This window comes from Heptranchias perlo, chromosome 23, assembly GCF_035084215.1.
Source record: "Heptranchias perlo isolate sHepPer1 chromosome 23, sHepPer1.hap1, whole genome shotgun sequence".
In the NCBI taxonomy this organism is placed as follows: Eukaryota; Metazoa; Chordata; class Chondrichthyes; order Hexanchiformes; family Hexanchidae; genus Heptranchias; species Heptranchias perlo.
The window spans coordinates 802,821-817,247 of NC_090347.1; positions in this window are offsets into that span (position 1 = coordinate 802,821).

Below are 14,427 nucleotides of genomic sequence, written 5' to 3' on the forward strand. Positions count from 1 at the left end.
GACCCTCAGCAACAAACACAGAGCATTAATCCAGCACCAAGAGTACCAAACCTCAGCAACAAACACAGAGCATTAATCCAGCACCGAGAGTACCAACTCTCAGCAATAAACACAGAGCATTAATCCAGCACCGAGAGTACCAACCCTCAGCAACAAACACAGAGCATTAATCCAGCACCGAGAGTACCAACCCTCAGCAATAAACACAGAGCATTAATCCAGCACCGAGAGTACCAACCCTCAGCAATAAACACAGAGCATTAATCCAGCACCGAGAGTACCAACCCTCAGCAATAAACACAGAGCATTAATCCAGCAACGAGAGTACCAACCCTCAGCAACAAACACAGAGCATTAATCCAGCACCGAGAGTACCGACCCTCAGCAACAAACACAGAGCATTAATCCTGCACCGAGAGTACCAACCCTCAGCAACAAACACAGAGCATTAATCCAGCACCGAGAGTACCAACCCTCAGCAACAAACACAGAGCATTAATCCAGCACCGAGAGTACCAACCCTCAGCAACAAACACAGAGCATTAATCCAGCACCGAGAGTACCAACCCTCAGCAACAAACACAGAGCATTAATCCAGCACCGAGAGTACCAACCCTCAGCAATAAACACAGAGCATTAATCCAGCACCGAGAGTACCGACCCTCAGCAACAAACACAGAGCATTAATCCAGCACGGAGAGTACCAACCCTCAGCAATAAACACAGAGCATTAATCCAGCACCGAGAGTACCGACCCTCAGCAACAAACACAGAGCATTAATCCAGCACCGAGAGTACCAACCCTCAGCAACAAACACAGAGCATTAATCCAGCACCGAAAGTACCAACCCTCAGCAACAAACACAGAGCATTAATCCAGCACCGAGAGTACCAACCCTCAGCAATAAACACAGAGCATTAATCCAGCACCGAGAGTACCGACCCTCAGCAACAAACACAGAGCATTAATCCAGCACCGAGAGTACCGACCCTCAGCAACAAACACAGAGCATTAATCCAGCACCGAGAGTACCAACCCTCAGCAATAAACACAGAGCATTAATCCAGCACCGAGTGTACCGACCCTCAGCAACAAACACAGAGCATTAATCCAGCACCGAGAGTACCGACCCTCAGCAACAAACACAGAGCATTAATCCAGCACCGAGAGTACCAACCCTCAGCAACAAACACAGAGCATTAATCCAGCACCGAGAGTACCAACCCTCAGCAATAAACACAGAGCATTAATCCAGCACCGAGAGTACCAACCCTCAGCAACAAACACAGAGCATTAATCCAGCACCGAGAGTACCAACCCTCAGCAACAAACACAGAGCATTAATCCAGCACCGAGAGTACCGACCCTCAGCAACAAACACAGAGCATTAATCCAGCACCGAGAGTACCAACCCTCAGGAACAAACACAGAGCATTAATCCAGCACCGAGAGTACCAACCCTCAGCAACAAACACAGAGCATTAATCCAGCACCGAGAGTACCAACCCTCAGCAACAAACACAGAGCATTAATCCAGCACCGAGAGTACCAACCCTCAGCAATAAACACAGAGCATTAATCCAGCACCGAGAGTACCAACCCTCAGCAACAAACACAGAGCATTAATCCAGCATCGAGAGTACCAACCCTCAGCAACAAACACAGAGCATTAATCCAGCACCGAGAGTACCAACCCTCAGCAATAAACACAGAGCATTAATCCAGCACCGAGAGTACCAACCCTCAGCAACAAACACAGAGCATTAATCCAGCACCGAGAGTACCAACCCTCAGCAACAAACACAGAGCATTAATCCAGCACCGAGAGTACCAACCCTCAGCAACAAACACAGAGCATTAATCCAGCACCGAGAGTACCGACCCTCAGCAACAAACACAGAGCATTAATCCAGCACCGAGAGTACCGACCCTCAGCAACAAACACAGAGCATTAATCCAGCACCGAGAGTACCAACCCTCAGCAATAAACACAGAGCATTAATCCAGCACCGAGAGTACCGACCCTCAGCAACAAACACAGAGCATTAATCCAGCACCGAGAGTACCGACCCTCAGCAACAAACACAGAGCATTAATCCAGCACCGAGAGTACCAACCCTCAGCAACAAACACAGAGCATTAATCCAGCACCGAGAGTACCAACCCTCAGCAACAAACACAGAGCATTAATCCAGCACCGAGAGTACCGACCCTCAGCAATAAACACAGAGCATTAATCCAGCACCGAGAGTACCAACCCTCAGCAACAGACACAGAGCATTAATCCAGCACCGAGAGTACCAACCCTCAGCAACAAACACAGAGCATTAATCCAGCACCGAGAGTACCGACCCTCAGCAACAAACACAGAGCATTAATCCAGCACCGAGAGTACCGACCCTCAGCAACAAACACAGAGCATTAATCCAGCACCGAGAGTAGCCACCCTCAGCAACAAACACAGAGCATTAATCCAGCACCGAGAGTACCGACCCTCAGCAACAAACACACAGCATTAATCCAGCTCCGAGAGTACCAACCCTCAGCAATAAACACAGAGCATTAATCCAGCACCGAGAGTACCAACCCTCAGCAACAAACACAGAGCATTAATCCAGCACCGAGAGTACCAACCCTCAGCAACAAACACAGAGCATTAATCCAGCACCGAGAGTACCAACCCTCAGCAATAAACACAGAGCATTAATCCAGCACCGAGAGTACCGACCCCCAGCAACAAACACAGAGCATTAATCCAGCACCGAGAGTACCAACCCTCAGCAACAAACACAGAGCATTAATCCAGCACCGAGAGTACCAACCCTCAGCAACAAACACAGAGCATTAATCCAGCACCGAGAGTACCAACCCTCAGCAACAAACACAGAGCATTAATCCAGCACCGAGAGTACCAACCCTCAGCAACAAACACAGAGCATTAATCCAGCACCGAGAGTACCGACCCTCAGCAACAAACACAGAGCATTAATCCAGCACCGAGAGTACCGACCCTCAGCAACAAACACAGAGCATTAATCCAGCACCGAGAGTACCAACCCTCAGCAACAAACACAGAGCATTAATCCAGCACCGAGAGTACCAACCCTCAGCAACAAACACAGAGCATTAATCCAGCACCGAGAGTACCAACCCTCAGCAATAAACACAGAGCATTAATCCAGCACCGAGAGTACCGACCCCCAGCAACAAACACAGAGCATTAATCCAGCACCGAGAGTACCAACCCTCAGCAACAAACACAGAGCATTAATCCAGCACCGAGAGTACCAACCCTCAGCAACAAACACAGAGCATTAATCCAGCACCGAGAGTACCAACCCTCAGCAACAAACACAGAGCATTAATCCAGCACCGAGAGTACCAACCCTCAGCAACAAACACAGAGCATTAATCCAGCACCAAGAGTACCAACCCTCAGCAACAAACACAGAGCATTAATCCAGCACCGAGAGTACCAACCCTCAGCAACAAACACAGAGCATTAATCCAGCACCGAGAGTACCAACCCTCAGCAACAAACACAGAGCATTAATCCAGCACCGAGAGTACCAACCCTCAGCAATACACACAGAGCATTAATCCAGCACCGAGAGTACCAACCCTCAGCAATCAACACAGAGCATTAATCCAGCACCGAGAGTACCAACCCTCAGCAATAAACACAGAGCATTAATCCAGCACCGAGAGTACCAATCCTCAGCAACAAACACAGAGCATTAATCCAGCACCGAGAGTACCAACCCTCAGCAACAAACACAGAGCATTAATCCAGCACCGAGAGTACCGACCCTCAGCAACAAACACAGAGCATTAATCCAGCACCGAGAGTAACGACCCTCAGCAACAAACACAGAGCATTAATCCAGCACCGAGAGTACCAACCCTCAGCAATAAACACAGAGCATTAATCCAGCACCGAGAGTACCGACCCTCAGCAACAAACACAGAGCATTAATCCAGCATCGAGAGTACCGACCCTCAGCAACAAACACAGAGCATTAATCCAGCACCGAGAGTACCAACCCTCAGCAATAAACACACAGCATTGATCCAGCACCGAGAGTACCGACCCTCAGCAACAAACACAGAGCATTAATCCAGCACCGAGAGTACCGACCCTCAGCAATAAACACAGAGCATTAATCCAGCACCGAGAGTACCAACCCTCAGCAATAAACACACAGCATTAATCCAGCACCGAGAGTACCAACCCTCAGCAACAAACACAGAGCATTAATCCAGCACTGAGAGTACCCACCCTCAGCAACAAACACAGAGCATTAATCCAGCACCGAGAGTACCGACCCTCAGCAACAAACACAGAGCATTAACCCAGCACCGAGAGTACTAAACCACAGGAACAAACACAGAGCATTAATCCAGCACCGAGAGTACCGACCCTCAGCAATAAACACAGAGCATTAATCCAGCACCGAGAGTACTGACCTCTGCAATCAACACAGAGCATTAATCCAGCACCGAGAGTACTGACCCCCAGCAATAAACACAGAACATTAATCTAGCACCGAGAGTACTAACCATCAGCAATAAACAGGGAGCATTAATCCTGCACCGAGAGTACTGACCCTTAGCAATAAACAGAGAGCATTAATCCAGCACCGAGAGTACCGACCTCCAGCAATAAACACAGAACATTAATCTAGCACCGAGAGTACTAGCCCTCAGCAATAAACACAGAGCATTAATCCAGCACCGAGAGTACCGACCCTCAGCAATAAACACAGAGCATTAATCTAGCACCGAGAGTACTGACCCTCAGCAATAAACACAGAGCAATAATGCCGCAGCAAATGAACCGACCCTCAGCAATAAACACAGAGCATTAATCCAGCACCGAAAGTACCAACCCTCAGCAACAAACACAGAGCATTAATCCAGCACTGAGAGTACCAACCCTCAGCAATAAACACGTAGCATTAATTCAGCACCGAGAGTACCGACCCTCAGCAACAATCACAGAGCATTAATCCAGCACCGAAAGTACTAACCCTCAGCAATAAATGCATAGCATTAATCCAGCACCGAGATTACCCACCCTCAGCAGTAAACACAGAGCATTAATACCACAGCAAGAGTACCAACCCTCAGCAATAAACACAAAGCATTAATCCAGCACCAAAAGTACCAACATTCAGCAACAAACACAGAGCATTAATCCAGAACCAAGAGTACCGACTCTCAGCAATAAACACGGAGCATTGATCCAGCACCAAAAGTACCAACATTCAGCAACAAACACAGAGCATTAATCTAGCACCAAGAATACCGACCCTCAGCAAAAAACACAGAGCATTAATCCAGCACTGAGAGTACCGACCCTCAGCAATAAACACAGAGCATTAATCCAGCAAGAGAATACCGACCCTCAGCAACAAACACAGAGCATTAATCCAGCAACGAGAGTACCGACCCTCAGCAACAAACACAGAGCATTAACCCAGCACCGAGAGTACTAAACCACAGCAACAAACACAGAGCATTAATCCAGCACCGAGAGTACCGACCCTCAGCATCAAACACAGTTCATTAATCCAGCACCAAGAGTACTAACCCTCAGCAATCAACACAGAGCATTCATCCAGCATGGAGAGTACCGACCCTCAGCAAGAAACACAGAGCATTAATCCAGCACCGAGAGTACCAATCCTCAGCAACAAACACAGAACATTAATCCTGCACCGAGAGTACCGACCCACAGCAACAAACACAGAGCATTAATCCAGCACTGAGAGTACCGACCCTCAGCAACAAGCACAGAGCATTAATCCAGCACCAAGAGTACCGACCCTCAGCAACAAACATAGAGCATTAATCCAGCACTGAGAGTATCAACCCTCAGCAATAAACACAGAGCATTAATCCAGCACCGAGAATACCGACCCTCAGCAATCAACACAGAGCATTTATCCAGCACCGAGAGTACTAACCCTCAGCAATAAACACAGAGCATTAATACCACAGCAAGAGTACCAACCCTCAGCAATAAACACAAAGCATTAATCCAGCACCAAAAGTACCAACATTCAGCAACAAACACAGAGCATTAATCCAGAACCAAGAGTACCGACTCTCAGCAATAAACACGGAGCATTGATCCAGCACCAAAAGTACCAACATTCAGCAACAAACACAGAGCATTAATCCAGCACCGAGAGTACCGACCCTCAGCAACAAACACAGAGCATTAACCCAGCACCGAGAGTACTAAACCACAGCAACAAACACAGAGCATTAATCCAGCACCGAGAGTACCGACCCTCAGCATCAAACACAGTTCATTAATCCAGCACCAAGAGTACCGACCCTCAGCAACAAACATAGAGCATTAATCCAGCACTGAGAGTATCAACCCTCAGCAATAAACACAGAGCATTAATCCCGCACCGAGAGTACCGACCCTCAGCAATAAACACAGCATTAATCCAGCACCGAGATTACTGACCCTCAGCAACAAACACAGAGCATTAATCCAGCACCGAGAGTACTGACCCTCAGCAATAAACACAGAGCATTAATCCAGCACCGAGAGTACCGACCCTCAGCAACAAACACAAAGCATTAATCCAGCACCAAGAGTACCGACCCTCAGCAACAAACATAGAGCATTAATCCAGCACTGAGAGTATCAACCCTCAGCAATAAACACAGAGCATTAATCCCGCACCGAGAGTACCGACCCTCAGCAACAAACCATCCACAGGATGCACTGCAGCAACTCGCCAAGGCTTCTTCGACAGCACCTCCCAAACCCACGACCTCTACCACCTGGAAGGACAAGAGCAGCAGGCACATGGGAACAACACCACCTGCACGTTCCCCTCCAAGTCACACACCATCCCGACTTGGAAATATATCGCCGTTCCTTCATCGTCGCTGGGTCAAAATCCTGGAACTCCCTTCCTAACAGCACTGTGGGAGAACCTTCACCACACGGACTGCAGCGGTTCAAGAAGGCGGCTCACCACCACCTTCTCAAGGGCAATTAGGGATGGGCAATAAATGCTGACTTCCCCAGCGACGCCCACATCCCATGAACTAATAATAAAAAAAAGAATAGTTATGGAAAAGGACAAGGAACAATCAAATATGAAAATAGTTAACTGGAGGAGGGCAAATTTCACTCAGTTGAAAAGGGATCTTGCCCAGGTGGATTGGAATTAAAAAGTGGCAGGCAAATCAGTAATTGAACAATGGGAGGAACAAGGAGGAGATGGTTCAGGTGCAGAGTAGACACATTCCCACAAGGGAGAAAGGAAGGGCATCCAAAGCTAGAGCTCCCTGGATGACTAAAGTTATAGAGATTAAAATGAAACAGAAAAAAGGGGGCTTATGATAAATGTCAGGTTCATAATATCGTAGAGAACCAGGCTAAATACAGAAAGTACAAGGGAATAAGAGTGACAAAGGGAGAGTATGAGAATAGATCAGCGGCTAACATAAACGGGGACCCAGAAGTCTTTTATAAACATATAAATACTAAAAGTAGTCAAAGGAAGGGTGAGACTAATAAGGGGCAAAAAATGGAGACCTTCTTGTGGAGGCAGAGGGCACGGCCGAGGTACTAAATGAATATTTCACATCGGTCTTCACTGGAGAAGAGGATGCTGCCATTGTAGCAGTAAAGGAGGAGGGAGTAGTGATATTGGAGAGGATATAAATAGATAAAGAGGAGGGACTTGAGATTGTCAGTACTCAAAGTAGAAAAGTCACCCGGTCCAGATGGGAGGCATCCTGGGTTAGTGAGGGGAGTAAGGGTGGAAGTTGCGGAGACTCTGGCCACAATCTTCCAATCCTCATTAGATATGGGGGCGGTGCCGGAGGACTGGAGGATTGCAAATGTTACACCCCTGTTCAAAAAAGGGGAGGGGGATAAACCCGGCAATTACAGGCCAGTCAGGACTAACATCGGTGGTGGGGAAACTTTTAGACACAATAATCTAGGACAAAATTAATTGGCACTTGGAAAAGTCTGGGCTAATAAATGAAAGTCAGCACGGATTGGTTAAAGGCAAATTGTGTTTGACGAACTTGATTGAGTTCTTTGATGGCGTAACGGAGAGGGTTGATGAGGGGAGTGTGGTTGATGATATGTAAATGAACTTTCAAATGGACTTGATAAATTGCCACATAATAGACTTGTTAGTGAAATTAGTGGGTACAGCACAAGACGAGGCCATTCGGCCCATCGTGCCTGTGCCGGCTCTTTTAAAGAGCGATCCAATCAATCCCACTCTGCTGCTCTTTCCCCATTGCCCTGTAAATGTTTCCCCTTCAAATATTTAGTTAATTCTGTTTTGAAAGTTGTTATTGAATCAGTTTCCACCGCCATTTCGGGCATCGCATTCCAGATCATAACAACTCGCTGCCACTGGTAACAGTTTCTCCTTATTTACTCTCTCAAAACCCTTCATGATTTTGAACACCTCTATCAAATCTCCCCTTATCCTTCTCTGTTCTAAGGAGAACAATCCCAGCTTCTCCAGTCTCTCCAAATAACTGAAGTCCCTCATCCCTGGCACCATTCCAGTAAATCTCCTCTGCACCCTCTCTAAGGCCTTGACATCCTTCCTAAAGTGTGGTGCCCAGAATTGAACACAATACTCCAGCTGAGGCCTAACCAGTGTTTTATAAAGGTTTAGCATAACTTCCTTGCTTTTGTACTCTTATGCCTTTATTTATAAAACCCAGGATCCCATATGCTTTTTTAACAGCCTTCTCAATTTGTCCTGCACCATCAAAGATTTGTGCACATAACCCCCAATAAACGGAGAGCATTAATTCAGCACCATAGACAGTACCGAGCCTCAGCAATAAATAGGGAGCATTAATTCAGCACCACAGACAGTACCGAGCCTCAGCAATAAATAGGGAGCATTAATTCAGCACCACAGACAGTACCGAGCCTCAAAACTAAACGCTGTGAACATCACTTCAGCAGCACAGGCAGCACCAATCATTTGTAATAAACACTGGAAGTATCAGCTCATCCCAGGCAGTACCAATCTTTAGTAATAAATAGTTACAGCAATAATTGAACAGTGCAGAAAGTAGCAATCCTTAGTAATAAACACCAGGAGCATCAATTCAACAGAATGGACAGTATTAACCCTTAGCAATAAACAGGGGGCATCTTTTGGTCGTTATATGGCAGAGAACTTTATTTGAATTTGATATTCTAGAGGAGATGAAACCAAACTGACAAGGAATGGCATTTGATGTTTTGTACCTAGACCTACTCGGTGGGTATCACATGGATGAAGATCAGTAACTGTCTAAAGGGAAGGAAGTCGATGGGAGTCATAAGGAGAGTTAGATTGCAATGAGGGGAAGGCACTGAGTGTGGTTTCACTTGGATGCCTCATGCTCCGAGTATATATTAATGACCATCACATCCATGTCACAAACTATCCTGATTTAGACATATATCACCGTTGCTTCATTGTTACTGGGCCAATATCCTGGAATTCCCTACCTAACATAATTATGGGAATGCCATCATTAAAGGGGCTACAGTGGTTCAAGAAGAAGGCCCACCACCTTTTCAGGACAAGGGATGGGCAATAAATGCCGGCCTAGCCAGCGTCATCCCCATCCTGACAACAAATAGAAAAAGCACTCTTTCCAATGTTTCTGCAATGCCTTGGAGCTTGCCAGTGACAGGTGACTGTTTCACCTCACATTCTTTCAGGTTCTGTGATTGTCCAATTTCCAGCCAAAGATTGACACCGACTGGAAAGAAGTCCAAACCTGATTTAACCGATTGTGTTGACCATCTAGCAGGAATTCCAGCCGAGAGTTGGTTCTGTATTGGTGAGTTGGTTAGTATTATTTGGTTCTGCATTGGTGAGTTTATGAGTATTATTTGGTTCTGTATTGGTGAGTTGGTTAGTATTATTTGGTTCTTCATTGGTGAGTTTATGGGTATTATTTGGTTCTGTATTGGTGAGTTTATGGGTATTATTTGGTTCTGTATTGGCGAGTTGGTTAGTATTATTTGGTTCTGTATTGGTGAGTTGTTTAGTATTATTTGGTTCTGTATTGGTGAGTTGGTTAGTATTATTTGGTTCTGCATTGGTGAGTTTATGAGTATTATTTGGTTCTGTATTGGTGAGTTGGTTAGTATTATTTGGTTCTGTATTGGTGAGTTGTTTAGTATTATTTGGTTCTGTATTGGTGAGTTGGTTAGTATTATTTGGTTCTGCATTGGTGAGTTTATGAGTATTATTTGGTTCTGCATTGGTGAGTTGGTTAGTATTATTTGGTTCTGTATTGGTGAGTTGGTTAGTATTATTTGGTTCTGTATTGGTGAGTTGTTTAGTATTATTTGGTTCTGTATTGGTGAGTTGGTTAGTATTATTTGGTTCTGCATTGGTGAGTTTATGAGTATTATTTGGTTCTGTATTGGTGAGTTGGTTAGTATTATTTGGTTCTGCATTGGTGAGTTTATGAGTATTATTTGGTTCTGCATTGGTGAGTTTATGAGTATTATTTGGTTCTGCATTGGTGAGTTTATGGGTATTATTTGGTTCTGTATTGGCGAGTTGGTTAGTATTATTTGGTTCTGTATTGGTGAGTTTATGGGTATTATTTGGTTCTGTATTGGCGAGTTGGTTAGTATTATTTGGTTCTGTATTGGTGAGTTGTTTAGTATTATTTGGTTCTGTATTGGTGAGTTGGTTAGTACTATTTGGTTCTGTGTTGGTGAGTTGGTTAGTATTATTTGGTTCTGCATTGGTGAGTTAGAACATAAGAAGATAAGAACATAAGAAATTGGAGCAGGAGTAGGCCAATCGGCCCCTCGAGCCTGCTCCGCCATTCAATAAGATCATGGCTGATCTGATCCCAACCACAAATCTAAAGAACACAAGAAGTCGGAGCAGGACCCGGCCACATAGCCCCTGGGCCCTCTCCGCCACCCACAGGGCATTGACCGATCCGAACTCAGCTTCATGTCCAATTTCCTGCCCGCTCCCCATAACCCCTAATTCCCTTTACTTCTAGGAAACTGTCTATTTCTGTTTTAAATTTATCTAATGATGTAGCTTCCACAGCTTCCTGGGGCAGCAAATTCCACAGACCCACTACCCTCTGAGTGAAGAAGTTTCTCCTCATCTCAGTTTTGAAAGAGCAGCCCCTTATTCTAAGATTATGCCCCCTAGTTCTAGTTTCACCCATCTTTGGGAACATCCTTACTGCATCCACCCGATCAAGACCCTTCACAATCTTATATGTTTCAATAAGATCGCCTCTCATTCTTCTGAACTCCAATGAGTAGAGTCCCAATCTACTCAACCTCTCCTCATATGTCCGCCCCCTCATCCCCGGGATTAACCGAGTGAACCTTCTTTGTACTGCCTCGAGAGCAAGTATGTCTTTTCTTAAGTATGGAGACCAAAACTGTATGCAGTATTCCAGGTGCGGTCTCACCAATACCTTATATAACTGCAGCAATACCTCCTTGTTTTTATATTCTATCCCCCTAGCAATAAAAGCCAACATTCCGTTGGCTTTCTTGATCACCTGCTGCACCTGCATACCAACTTTTTGATTTTCTTGCACTAGGACCCCCAGATCCCTTTGTACTGCAGTACTTTCCAGTCTCTCGCCATTAAGAAAATAACTTGCTCTCTGATTTTTCCTGCCAAAGTGCATAACCTCACATTTTCCAATATTATATTGCATCTGCCAAATCTCTGCCCACTCACCCAGCCTGTCTATATCCCCTTGCAGGTTTTTTATGTCCTCCTCACTCTCTACTTTCCCTCCCATCTTTGTATCATCTGCAAATTTTGATATGTTGCACTCGGTCCCCTCCTCCAAATCGTTAATATAGATTGTAAAGAGTTGGGGACCCAGCACCGACCCCTGTGGAACACCACTGGTTACTGGTTGCCAGTCCGAAAATGAACCATTTATCCCAACTCTCTGCTTCCTGTTCGATAACCAATCCTCCACCCATGCCAGAATATTACCCCCAATCCCGTGATTTTTTATCTTAAGTAATAATCTTTTATGTGGCACCTTGTCGAATGCCTTCTGGAAGTCTAAATACACTATGTCCACTGGTTCCCCTTTATCCACCCTATACGTTATATCCTCGAAGAACTCAAGCAAATTTGTCAGACATGACTTCCCCTTCATAAAGCCATGCTGACTTTGTCCTATTAAATTATGCTTATCTAAATGTTCCGTTACTGTCTCCTTAATAATAGACTCCAAAATTTTACCCACCACAGATGTTAAGCTAACTGGCCTATAATTTCCAGCCTTCTGCCTACTACCCTTTTTAAATAACGGTGTTACATTAGCAGTTTTCCAATCTGCCGGGACCTCTCCTGAGTCCAGGGAATTTTGGAAAACTATCACCAAAGCATCCACAATCCCTACTGCCACTTCCCTCAAGACCCTAGGATGTAAGCCATCAGGTCCAGGGGATTTATCCGCCTTGAGTCCCATTATTTTACTGAGTACCATCTCCTGAGTGATTTTAATCGTATTTAGCTCCTCCCCCCCGAGAGTCCCCTGTTTGTCCAGTGTTGGGATATTCTTGGTGTCCTCTACTGTAAAGACTGAAACAAAATATTTGTTCAGCATTTTTGCCATCTCCGTGTTTCCCACCATTAATTTCCCGGTCTCATCCTCTAAGGGACCTACGTTTGCCTTAGCCACCCTTTTTCTTTTTATATAACTATAGAAACTCTTGCTATCTGTTTTTATATTTTTTGCTAATTTCTTTTCATAATCTAACTTCCCTTTCTTAATCAATCCTTTAGTTACTTTTTGCTGTCTTTTGAAGAATTCCCAATCTTCTATCCTCCCACTAAGTTTGGCTACCTTATATGTCCTTGTTTTTAGTCGGATACTATCCTTGATTTCTTTACTTAGCCACGGGTGGCTGTCATTTCTTTTACACCCTTTTTTCCTCAGTGGAATATATTTATTTTGAAAGTTGTAAAATAACTCCCTAAATGAACACCACTGCTCATGTACCGTCTTACCCTTTAATCTATTTTCCCAGTCCACTTTAATCAATTCCGCTCTCATACCATCATAGTCTCCTTTATTCAAGCTCAGTACGCTTGTTTGAGAATCAACCTTCTCACCCTCTAATTGGATATGGAATTCAACCATGTTGTGGTCGCTCGTTCCAAGGGAATCCTTAACTAGGACATTATTAATTAATCCTGACTCATTACACAGGACCAGGTCCAAGGTTGCCTGCCCCCTTGTAGGATCAGTTACATACTGCTCAAGAAATCCATCCCTGATGCACTCAATGAACTCGTCCTCAAGGCTGCTCTGCCCAATTTGATTTGTCCAGTTAATATGATAATTAAATCCCCCATAATTATGGCTGTTCCCTTATTACATGCCCCGACTATCTCCTGATTAATACTTCTTCCAGCAGAGTTGCAACTATTAGGAGGCCTATATACTACGCCCACTAATGTTTTTTTTCCCTTATTATTCCTTATCTCCACCCAAACTGTTTCATTATCTTGATGCTTTGTCCCAATATCATTTCTCTGTATTACAGTGATTCCTTCCTTTATTAACATAGCCACCCCACCTCCCCTTCCTTCCTGCCTGTCCTTCCTGATTGTTAAATACCCTGGCATATTTAATTCCCAGTCGTTGTCACCCTGCAGCCATGTTTCTGTAATGGCCACAAGATCATACCCATACGTAGTTATTTGTGCCGTTAACTCGTCCATTTTATTACGAATGCTACGTGCATTCAGATAAAGAACTTTCAAATCTGTTTTGTGACGCTTAGTTCCTGCTTTTTCCTTTTTTAACACTTTACCTATTACTCCATACCTTCTGTCCCTTCCTGTTACGCTTTCCTCTCTCTCCCTGCTCAGGTTCCCAACCCCCTGCCACTTTAGTTTAAACCCTCCCCAACAGCACTAGCAAACACTCCTCCTAGGACAGCGGTCCCGGCCCTGCCCAGGTGCAGACCGTCTGGTTTGTACTGGTCCCACCTCCCCCAGAACCGTTTCCAGTGTCCCAGGAATTTGAATCCCTCCCCCTTGCACCATTCCTCTAGCCACGTATTCATTTGAAATATCCTCCTATTTCTACTCTGACTAGCACGTGGCACTGGCAGCAATCCTGAGATTACTACCTTTGAGGTCCTATTTTTTAATTTACCTCCTAACTCCCTATATTCTGCTTTTAGGACCTCATCCCCTTTTTTACCTATATCGTTGGTGCCTATGTGCACCACGACAGCTGGCTGTTCGCCCTCCCCCTCCAAAATGTTCTGTAGCCGCTCCGAGACGTCCTTGATCCTTGCACCAGGGAGGCAACACACCATCCTGGAGTCTCGGTTGCGGCCGCAGAAACGCCTGTCTATTCCCCTTACAATTGAGTCCCCTATC